Source organism: Hemicordylus capensis, chromosome 5 (genome assembly GCF_027244095.1).
Source record: "Hemicordylus capensis ecotype Gifberg chromosome 5, rHemCap1.1.pri, whole genome shotgun sequence".
In the NCBI taxonomy this organism is placed as follows: domain Eukaryota; kingdom Metazoa; phylum Chordata; class Lepidosauria; order Squamata; family Cordylidae; genus Hemicordylus; species Hemicordylus capensis.
In genome coordinates, this window is record NC_069661.1 from 236,930,860 (window position 1) to 236,942,989 (window position 12,130).

At 42.4% G+C, this 12,130-nt stretch overlaps 1 protein-coding gene across 11 annotated transcripts in view; it reads left to right on the plus strand.

Annotated features, from left to right (window-relative positions):
• ERC1 (ELKS/RAB6-interacting/CAST family member 1) overlaps positions 1–12,130 on the plus strand; it is a 292,154-nt gene that overhangs the window by 272,623 nt on the left and 7,401 nt on the right. The window lies entirely within an intron of this gene.

The following is a 12,130-nucleotide window of genomic DNA, read 5'->3' on the forward strand; positions in this document are numbered from 1 at the left end:
ACTTAGTGTGGATGCTGACCTTCATATCCCTTTTCATAATAATTAAAAACAGACAAGGATGACTCAAATATTTTCTGGGGCTGCAGTGTTTGGTCAGATTACAAAAGACTTTCTGATAGATGAAAAAAGGTACCCCAATTAATTAGGCAGCAATTTTTCAAGAAAAACTGCAGATGGCTAGCATTATCTTAAGAGGAATTCTCCTCCTTGGTAAGAAAGACTGGAGAATGTGCCCCCAAAGAAGATGTGTACTAGTTACGGCACACACATGCATCATCCAAAAACAAAGTATGTCTTTTGCTTCAGAACTATTGTTTACCCATATGCAAATCTTACCCATTTAATTAATCTAGGATTTCTTTTGTTGGGTGACTACCCTTATATTTGCTGTGCCTTGTTTCTTGACTTTTAGTGCTAAGTGCACTTTTTAAGAGCTTGGCCTAGCTCTTCCAAAATGCAAGTGGATATTGGGATACAAATTCCAGCATGGTAATTAAGGTCACTCAAAAGCTTGAGTACTCAGTTTCCTCCTGTTTCTTTTGAGGGTAGTGGGGTGTGTGTGTGTGTGTGTGTGTGTGTGTGTGTGTGTGTGTGTGTTTGGAGGCCTGTGCTCCATTATACCTCCTGTCTGGAGTACATATGTTTGTTTTTACTGCTGTTCACTGTTTACACAGCTTCCGTAATGAGCAGGGACTAACATCTTATTTTCCGAGAAGAAAGGTTCTCCATAAAAATAAAGATTCTCAGACGAAGGGGGTGTCACGGCAAAAGGGCTTGTGTGTTTGGGGTTTGTCTTTGAGCCTAATCTTTACATCTTGAGCAAGAGGGTACTATGAGATAGTCTAGAAAGGTGTTGTATTACAGCCTTGTGTATGTGCACATTTTGAAATGTATTCTTATACAGCCCTGAACAGCAAGAAGTGCTTGGGCAGGGTAACACAGTATAGTGTTCTTTGTGGAGTCAAACTTATGGGATCTACATCTATGTGGAACAGTCTTTGAAACTTCCAGAGCTTTAACCAGGGAACTGGTCTCAGCACCACCCCTGGAAAGGAAGTTATTTTCCTTAAAGGAGCAAGGTGGGCTGTGGGTACTTTTCTGCTCCATTCTCTTCTACTCACTGCATGAGCAGCAGTTTCAGAGAACTCTTCAGCGGAGGTGGAGTAGCACTGTATATTAAAGGAGGGATAGAATCTAACAAGGTAGAAAACATAGGTGGACCAGAGTCCTCCACAGAATCCCTGTGGGTGTCAATACAAGGCCTGAAAGGAAATGTGCTACTGGGAACGTGCTATCACCCTCCGGATCAAAACGCTGACAGTGACTGGGAGTTGCAGCAGGAAATCAGGTAGGCTTCAAGGAGAGGCAGGGCAGTAATAATGGTGACTTCAATTACCCCCACATAGACTGGGTAAATTCACAGTCAGGTAATGACAAAGAGGTCAGATTTCTAGATACGTTGAATGACTGTGCCCTAGAACAGTTGGTCTTGGAACCAACCATAGAGAAGGTGACCTTGGACTTAATCCTGAGTGGTACCCAGGACCTGGTGCGGGATGTCAGTGTCATCGACCCTTTAGGGAACCATGACCATAGTGCGATCAAATTCAGCATACATGTGGGGAGAGAATCACCAAAGAAGTCTAACACAGACACTTTGAATTTCAGAAGAGGAAACTTCTCCAAAATGAGGAGTATGGTGAAAAGAAAGCTGAAAGGGAAAATCAGGAGAGTCACTTCGCTCCAGAATGCATGGAGTTTACTCAAAACCACAATACTAGAAGCCCAGTTAGATTGTATACCCAAAAGGAGGAAAGGTACCACTAAGTCCAGGAGGATGCCAGCATGGATAACAGGTAAAGTCAAGGAAGCCATAAAAGGGAAGAAGACTTCCTTCCAAAATTGGAAGGCCTGCCCAAATGAGGAGAACCGAAATGAACACAAACTCTGGCAAAAGAAATGCAAGGTGGCAATAAGGGAGGCAAAAAGAGAGTTTGAGGAACATTTAGCCAAAAGCATCAAGGGGAATAACAAAAACCTCTTTAAATACATCAGATGCAGGAAACCTACCAGGGAGGCAGTTGGACCTTTGGATAATGAGGGAGTGAAAGGGATTAAGGAGGGTATAGAGGTTGCAGAGAAGCTGAATGAGTTCTTTGCATCTGTCTTCATGGCAGAGGATACTGAGCATATACCTGTTCCTGAAACAGGCTTTTTATGGATGGAGGCTAAAGAACTGAGTCAGATAGCGGTGACGAGAGATGATGTTCTAAACTGTCTGGAAAAACTGAAAATTAGCAAATCGCCAGGGCCGGACAGCATCCATCCTAGAGTCCTCAAAGAACTCAAATGTCAAATTGCCAGCCTCCTTGCTAAAATATATAACTCATCCCTGCAATCAGGCTCTGTACCGGAGGACTGGAAAGTAGCAAATGTAACACCAATTTTCAAAAAGGAATCAGGGGTGATCCAGGAAATTAAAGGCCGGTTAGCTTAACATCCGTTCCAGGCAAATTGATGGAAAGCATCCTTAAGGAAAAAATAGTAAAGCACATAGAACAAGAGGCCCTGCTGGGGGAGAACCAGCATGGCTTCTGCAAAGGTAAATCTTGCCTCACAAACCTTTTGGAGTTATTTGAGAGTGTGGATAAGGGTGTTCCAGCTGACATAGTATACCTGGACTTCCAAAAAGCTTTTGACAAAGTTCCACATCAACGACTCCTGAGAAAACTTAGCAGTTACAGGATAAGGGGACAAGTACATGTGTGGATTGCTAACTGGTTAAAAGACAGGAAACAGAGGGTTGGTATAAATGGAGAATTTTCACAATGGAGGGAAGTAAGAAGTGGGGTCCCCCAGGGATCTGTACTGGGACCGGTGCTTTTTAATTTATTCATAAATGATCTAGAAGTAGGGTTAAGCAGTGAGGTGGCCAAATTTCCAGATGATACCAAGCTCTTTCGGGTAGTGAAATCCAAAACAGATTGTGAGGAGCTCCAAAAGCATCTCTCCAAACTGGCAGAGTGGGCAACAAAATGGTAAATGCACTTCAATGTTGGCAAGTGTAAGGTGATGCACACTGGGACGAAAAACCCCAACTTCAAGTATACGTTGATGGGATCTGAGCTGTCGGTGACTGATGAAGTGAGGGATCTTGGGGTTGTGGTGGACAGCTTGTTGAACGTGTCAACTCAATGTGCAGCAGCTGTGAAAAAGGCCAATTCCATGCTAGGGATCATTAGGAAGGGGATTGAAAATAAAACTGCTAATATTATAATGCCCTTCTACAAAACAATGGTGCAGCCACACCTGGAGTGCTGTGTACAATTCTGGTCACCACATCTAAAGAAAGACATTGTAGAACTGGAAAAGATGCAGAAAAGGGTAACCAAGATGATCAGGGGCCTAGAACACCTTTCTTATGAGGCAAGGCTACAACACCTGGGGCTATTTAGTTTTGAAAAAAGGCAACTGCGGGGAGACATGCTAGAGGTCTATAAAATCATGCATGGTGTTGAGAAAGTGGATAGAGAGAAATTATTCTCCCTCTCACATAACACTAGAACCAGGGGTCATCCCATGAAATTGATTGCTGGGAAATTTAGGACCAGCAAACGGGAAGTATTTTTTCACACAACACATAATCAACTTGTGGAATTCTGTGCCACAAGATGTGGTGACAGCCAGCAACCTGGATAGCTTTAAGAGGGGCTTGGATAACTTCATAGAGGAGAGGTCTATCAACGGCTACTAGTCAGAGGCCCACCTCCAGCCTCAAAGGCAGGATGCCTCTGAGTACCAGTTGCAGGGGAGTAACAAAAGGAGAGAGGGTGTGCCCTCAACTCCTGCTGTGGCTTCCAGTGGCATCTGGTGGGCCACTGTGTGAAACAGGATGCTGGACTAGATGGGCCTTGGGCCCAATCCAGCAGGGCTGTTCTTATATTCTTAACACGTTTCTGAGGCCTTTTTTCAGGTTTTGTCCTCTCTCTTTTTGCCCTTATTTAGCTTATTTAGCCTACTTTCCAGAAGGCTTATGAGATCACCTGGCATTCCATGCGTCCATGTGTGTGTCCCCCCAATATCAACTTCACAATGCCTGGACCAATATGAACCAAATTTGGTTCAGTTGTAGGGACACGTAGGGACACCTCAGTGGCGTAGTTTGTGATGTTGTCATCCATCCCGTTTCGAGATGGTGGACACATAAACCTTTTAGATGTAAGTAGGCTAACTTGTGAACCACTTAACCGATTTGAACCAAATTAGCTACAACTGTAGGAGCACAGGAGGAAACCTCAGTGGCATAGTTTGTGAGGATGTAATCCACCCCGATCCAAGATGGCAAACGTGTTAACATAAACGTGTTAATTTGAGGCACATGAGCATTAGCTTGAGGACTGTCTAACCGATTTGGACCAAATTAGGTATGGTTGTAGCGAGTGATACACAGGAACAACTCATTGTGTACTTTGTAATGATGCTATCCACCCCAATCCAAAGCGGCTGAGATGTGAACATTTGAGGTGCAAGAAATCTAACCTGTGGACCTCAATTTGAACCAAATTTAGTCCAGTTGTAGAGATAGTGAAAGGAAAGTAGGCAGGTTAGTTCTTACTAGAACACTTGTTATTTTGGAACACAGTCCTTTGTTTAGTTTGTGAGAAGTTAGGACACCCTTTTTTACCAGCTGTGCATCTATGGCACTGGACCTATCTTTCAAGAGATGCCACTCTTATGGAGGAAAACTTCCTTTTTTTCCTGATTGCCATGACAGCATGGCTCCAGGCCTCAGAAATGTATGGAGTATCCATTGTGATGAAGAAAGGGTGTCATATGGCTACTTTCTGTCAAAATTTTGTTGGAATTTAAAATTGTGGTGGCCATTTTTGGAGGTTAGCCTCTCAAATCTAGTTTCAAATAAAAATGAAAATTTCATCTGTTGTACAAATCTTCTGACTGGCTACCCACCCACAGATTCCCCCCCATCCTATATAGCATGAAGATGCCATATAAATCAGTGATGTTGCTTCCTGGAGATACTGTGGTTCCTTTTCTTTCTGTGATATCTTTTAAGAACTTGTCAGCACCTATACCTTCAAACAGCCTGTTACCATTCTTGTCTCTGGTCATTTCCCCAAAACACCATGTGTGGAATTCTCATCATAGTTTGGAGTGGGGAACTGGATGGCTGACTCTTGCTGCTAAGGAAGAACTTTAGGATAGTGGCTGGCTAGACTAAATAGAAGCAGCTGCTCCTAGAGCATTTTAGGATAAAATTCATCAACACTGAAATTTCCAAAGTGGTTAATTAGAAGATTTATATTGTTTGGGCATAGGGTAAGGGTTAGGGTAGGGTTCTTGGTTCTCCTTAAGAGATTAGTCTGTAGGTCATTGAATTGCTTTTGGAATGAAGACCTTAAAGAGTCTTCATTCCCAGGTAATGTTGCTGACACGCAGTGTTCGTTGGAATTTAAAACATGTACTCTCCGGACAAATTTCCTCTAGATTATTATTAGTTTTTAATAATTATTGTTAGTATTACTATTCTACTTATAATTATCATGAAAAATAGCATAGTAAAAATACCAATATTCTGCATTAAAATACAATAATGAAAACAGTTAAACCATTTATAATTATATGCATGCTACTCTTTCAAAAATATTTTTAAAAACATCTAAATGTTTTCAGATTCCTCTAATCATACCCCAAGCTTTCTTTTTCCTAACATTTTAAAGTCAAAAATTGAAGACTGGCTTTCAGTAGTATGTAAATGGGTGTTGTGTTAATATTTTGAATGTGTGTGTGGGGGTTTAAATTATACTCTAGTAAACCATCCTGTACTGTTTGGGAATGGGTGGTATAGAAATGAAATGAAATCAAATCAAATAGCCATTTTAGTCTGTTAACAGCGCCATCAAGACTAACAGATTTATTGTGATATAAGCTGTCATGGACTAGAACCTACTGATGTGAAGGTCTCTCGTGCAAACATCTTGCTGAAGCGAAACAGGTCTGGTTTAATCAGGGCAGGGCCTGAATGAAAGACTACTTGGAAAGCCCAGGTATGCCTCCTTGTGTTCCATGTTGGAAGAAAAGTGTGATATAAATGTTAGGATTTGCAATGCCCATCTTGTGCTTGCTGTGTGTTTAAGTTTTCCTAATTTGTTATGCTGGCCCCAGTAAACACAACAGCATCTGGCCCCAGTGAACACAATAAAAGAATCATTTGTTAAAAGAATAAAAGCTTCATTTGTTAGCACCTATACAGATTTTTGTTAGTATATTGGGAACTATTTTAATTTTACTCCAGTAAATGAAGGACAGATATATAAGTTCTGTTCTCAGATTTCAGTTTGAAAAAATTCACGTGTGCTCTTAATGATTCTGTTCATACGACCCAACAAACCATGGTTTCTTCTACTTGAGCATGCATACTTGCTCCTTCCAACTCTCTTTATCTCCTTGATTCATTTACATGACGTGATATGATGTTTCATATCATTTACATGACGTGATATGAAGTTTTGGCTTGTTTATCCATGGCTTGTGGAAAGCTAGGAACTGTGGTTTAATTATGGTGGGAAGCTTAATAAAAGCCCAAATTCCCAATCAGGCGGACACATTTGTTTGTTGTTTGTTTAACCCTTCAGTGCTATCATGGCGGAAAGTTAGTAATGCTTTTTTTCCAGCTGCAGTACAAAACTCTACTAAAGGGGGGGTGGGATACAGACCTCATTTTCTTACTCTGAAGAGTTCAACTTAGAAAAATCTGTCTTTCCTCCAGTGTTTAAGATCACCTTTTCATGCATTTTTTCACTTGTACCTTATCGATAGCATCAATTTGGTATTTTCATATTGACATTTTTCCTTCTGGCAGAGTTGCTTGTATTGAAATGAAATAATGGACTACAGTTTAGAGCTTGATGGCCATGACAGGAACTAGGAGCAAGAACCTTTTGAGGAGGTCATTTTTGAAAACAATAGGCTTGTGATCTTTTCATTTATACATTCTATATCCTTCCTTTACCCTCTTTCTACACATAACCTACTTTTTTTTTTGCTTGTTATCACCCCATAATCTTTACTCGGGTATTGGTTGGGATTAGTGATATTAGGGGGTTCAAGTTGTCATATAGGATTTTATTGCCTGGTTTTTATTATTTTGATGACTGGCAGTAAGTCTCCTTATGGGCCCTTATTATAGAAAAACAAGCGAAAAACAGGGGAAATTAATTTGTGGATTTTCAGATGACAGATGTTGAGGGCCAGTTCATCCTCTAAAACCTTCCATATAGACTGGTCCCATAGACACAGTTATTTGAAAGAAATGAAATGTGACTCAGTGGCTGTGGTTGCATGAATTTCCAGTGGGATGCAGTGCCTGGCAACATGGTTGCACAGAGTTGCCAGAACCTAAGGGGAATACTCGTGGGTCAAATGGGCCGTAAGCCAGAATTTGGCTTTTTTAAAGCCAAATCTGGCCACCTAGTTGCACATACAGATATTCAATACTCCACATGGCTGTGTCCACAGGGACATTCACCTGGAGATTTTTAGAGCATCTGAATCTCTACATTAAGATCATGTAAAAATCAAAGCAGATCCTAGAGATACTATAAATGCTGTTTCCTACTGCTTCAGAGTGACTGTGGTGTGAAATAAATTTCACTTGTTGATCATGGTATACTGCTCAGGTAACATCAGAAGGAATCCACCACACAATGTTTTTCATAAAACAGATGAGTTCAAAGAGCTGCTCTATCAAATCCTAGATTGCTCATGTAACATGAACATGTAACATAAATGTGTACTTGTTAGATATTAATGTCATTATATGGGTTAGGGCTCTCTTTTTTGTGACTCCCTCCCTTTGTAGGAATTCTCTTCCTAGAAAGACTCAATTTACTTTTCTCGCTTCCCTGTTTTAGATGTCCACAGTGGGGAAGCAACTTGCCTAGGGAGCAATAGGTTGCTGGTTCAAATCCCCGCTACTATGTTTCCCAGACTATGGGAAACACCTATATCGGGCAGCAGTGATATAGGAAGGGTCTGAAAGGCATCATCTCATACTGTACAGCAGGTGGCAATGGTAAACCCCTCCTGTATACTACCAAAGAAAACCACAGGGCTCTGTGGTTGCCAGGAGTCAACACTGACTTGATGGAACAATCTTTCCTTTTCTTTAAACTGCCCTGAGGTTCTGGCCCTATCCAACCCCAGCACAGCATCCCTCCAGTGGCTGTTGCTGGCATCTACCTTATGTTTCTTTTTAGATTGTAGATTGGGGGCAGGTTTCTTTTTAGATTTTAGATTGGGGGCAGGGGACCATCTTATTTATGTATTATTTATTTTGTATGTAAACCGGTTTGAGAATTTTGTTGACAAGCGGTATATAAATATTTGTTGTTGTAGTAGCAGTAGTAGTAATATAAATATTCATAGTAGTAATATTTCTGTGGCGGTGCGGGATACAAATCTCCTTACATAAGTATTTTCCACACCTAAAAGTTACTTAGCCCCAGCTATAGGTTCCTGCCAAATTTCTCTTCTCTCCTCTTTTTCCCTTGGGAGGAGAGCTGGTCTTGTGGTAGCAAACATGACTTGTCCCCTTAGTTAATCAGGGTCTGCCGTGGTTGCATTTGAAGGGGAGACTACATGTGAGCACTGTAAGGTATTCCCCTTAGGGGATGGAGCCACTCTGGGAAGAGCAGAAGGTTCCAAGTTCCCTCCCTGGCAACATCTCCAAGATAGGGCCGAGAGAGGGATTCCTGCCTGCAACCTTGGAGAAGCCGCTGCCAGTCTGTGAAGACAATACTGAGCTAGATAGACCAATGGTCTGACTCAGTATATGGCAGCTTCCTATGTTCCTCTTTTTCCCTTGAAACGTGCAACTATTCTACCTAAAGTTCTCCACCCCTATCCCACGACTCACATACTACTTAGTCAGAATTAGGTTGCTTTTGAGTTTGTGATTCTTGGCACTAATATCTTTTAAACTCATGTTACTGCTTCATGAGTACAACATGAGCTGCAACAGAGAATTGAGAACACAGTACCAAGAATGCATTTAAAATAACCTTCTGTGGATAGATGCCAGATAATTCAGCATATACTGGCATATTCTTATCTTATCCTTCCTTTTGCCCCCAGAGATTCAAACAAATATTTTTAAATGTATGCTTGGTGGTTGTTGTTTTTTAAGTTGCATGGATTTTCCTGCATTTCCTAATACTTATACACATTGTGGGCAGTTAATTCTATTTTACATGAGGGTGTCTTATAGACAGATTAATTTGTCAGTCAACAGCTTCAACTTGAAGAAAATCTCATTTCCTCTTTGCACATAGCATGCTTGTTAAGCAAAATCAGAGGGCAATGTTGTGGTCTTAGGATCCTTTTGATTGGTTTGCTTTTATTGAAAATGCACTGATTAGAACACTGTTTTGACATAGTATATTATACAAATATGTATGAATAAATGTAAACATTACCTAATGGCAATATGCTTTTATAAATGTATTTTGGTCTGACATGCACTATAATGCATAGGCAAATATTCTGTATTTCCCAGTGCAAGACTAAGTGCCAAACTTTAAGGGTAGTAGAATTTACATACAAGTTGCATTAATAAGAACTAGCTTAACCTGCACAGAGCATCTGCGCCCTAGGATGTGATTGCGCCCCTCACCCCTCCACAGCCCCGCTCACCTGAACTGCACTCCTGCTCCTCCTCCTCCATACACTGCTTCCATCCCCCTCACCAATGGCCCCTCTAATTTTTTTCATCTCTGTGCAGAATGAGTTTTGTTCTGGGTGGCAGTATCAAGGCAGTGTATGTGCACCTGCATTCAGATTGGGGCCTTCTGAGTGGGATCTAAAATGAACTGAGCAGACATCGAAAAACCTGCGAGCATGTGCACGCCTTAGTGGGAACAGTGCCCCTCACCCCTCTTGGTCACTCCTCCATCCCTTTACTCCATCCCCCTCACCCCTCTTGGTCGTGGCTGCTACGTTGCTGGCACCTATTGGCCAAGCTCCAGCCCCCTATCCCCAGAGACCTCCCCACCCGAGCTCCACTCCTGCTCCTCCCCACAGGAGCAGCAGCAGTTGACTGGGCCCTTCCTCTCTGCCGCCATGGCCACTCGTTCCCCTCAGGCTGCTGACAGACCCGGGCCCATCCCTTGCCTGCCTGCCTCCCTCCGCCAATGGCTTCAGTAGCCCTAAACAGCAGCAGTGGTTGACTGGGCCCTTCCTCGGTGCCGCTGCCATGGCCACCCATTCCCCTCAGGCCACTGACAGGCTCAGCCTCAGGCCCATCCCTTGCACTTCCCTCTTGCTCTCTTCTCCTCTCTTCTTTTTCTTTTTCTCTCTCCTCCGCTCGCTCTTCCCATCTGTCTTTCTTTCCCTCCCTTCTTTTCTTTCTCTCCCTTCCTGAGTTAACAGATCTTGTTTCCTCATCATCTCTGGGCGGAATTAGTTTTTTTCTGGGCAGCAGTATCAAGGCACTATATGCACACCTGCATTCAGAATGGAACCTTCCTGATTCAATCTGAGCGGAATCTAAAATGAACTGAGTGGACATCCAGAAACTTGTGAGTGCATGTGTGCATGCCTTAGAGGGACCAGTGATTCCAACTGAGCTTAGCCATCATAGGCTCCTTCTCCGTATCTGCATATGGAATTCCCACTACCCAATTACCATGGTGCTTCTGCTCTCACAGGCTCCTCCTCCCTATCTGCATATGGAATCCCCACTGCCCAGTCAGGTGCTTCTGCTCGTGAACTCTCATGAGAGCTGCCACACATGGGATTAGCCACGGGTGTACCATAGAGATAAAGGTAAAGTGTGCCGTCAAGTCGACCACCTTAAGTGGTACAGCGGAGAAATGCTTGACTAACAAGCAGAAGCTTGCTGGATCAAATCCCTGCTGGTACTATATCGGGCAACAGCGATATAGGAAGATGCTGAAAGACATCATCTCATACTGTGCAGGAGGAGGCAATGGTAAACTCCTCCTGTATTCTGTCAAAGAAAACCACAGGGCTCTGTGGGCGCCAGGAGTCGAAATCGTCTCGACGGCACACTTTACCTTTATGCCTTAGAGAATTATATATAGAGATATTCTAAAAATGTTTTAGCCTTTTAAGTGCAGGACTACCTTGCTCCAGCTATTCACTCTCACTTATCTTCCCACCCCCAGGTAGTTATGACTTGAAAATATAACTTGTTTTCCCAGAGTTTTATCTACCTACAGCAGACTTAGTAAGCATTCAGTTCCATCTAAATCATTGTTCTTCAGCTGGTGGGTCATGTCCCACAACTGCGTCATGCCCCATTCTTAAAATGAGTCACATCCATGCCATGCATCATTTGTTTGTTTACTCTGTGTGTGTGTGTGTGAGAGAGAGACAGACAGACAGATGGACAGAGAGATGTAAAAGGCATAGACTTTCAGCCCCTGGGATTAAAAGGGTGTTGCATCTGAAATGCTGAAGGAAAACCTGAATTCAAATTCCAACATCATCTGCAACCTTAGAAAAAGGTCTTGAGTCTCAAGACCATTTTACATTTTATGACATGTAGTTTTTATGTATTAAAGCATGTGAATGCCAGCATAAGTGTGTTTCTCCCCTCTGACAAGCATTGCTGAATAGGCTGATGTTTACATTTGGGGCCTGAAGGACATATGCTCACGAGGGATGTTAATCCTTGGAAGGAAGAGAGGTGAATCGTACCTCATCTGAGAAGGCGGGGAGAGGGGGATAAAACTTTGGTTTTAGTTATCTGCAATTCTATTTTCTAGATCATTCTCAACCCTAATGAAGTTAAGAGCCCTGTGGTGTGTTCATCCACCACCTCCTTGTAATATTGTTTAAAATAGCAGTTTACACTAATACAGATGTTGGGCCCTCCAGTACCACCCCTCTCTTTTTTCTTCAGTATCTCCCTCCCTCCGAGAGGCCACCAGGGAGAGGGATTAATATGGGCCCCCTCTCCACTAACTGTGCCCCTGAGTACACTTGTATCCCTGGGATACTATTTACCTCCCAAACTGTGGAGAGATTGAGAAAAGTAAGACCTTGTTCTGTTATAAATATAGAAAAGATCTTGTATGTTCAGCCTCTG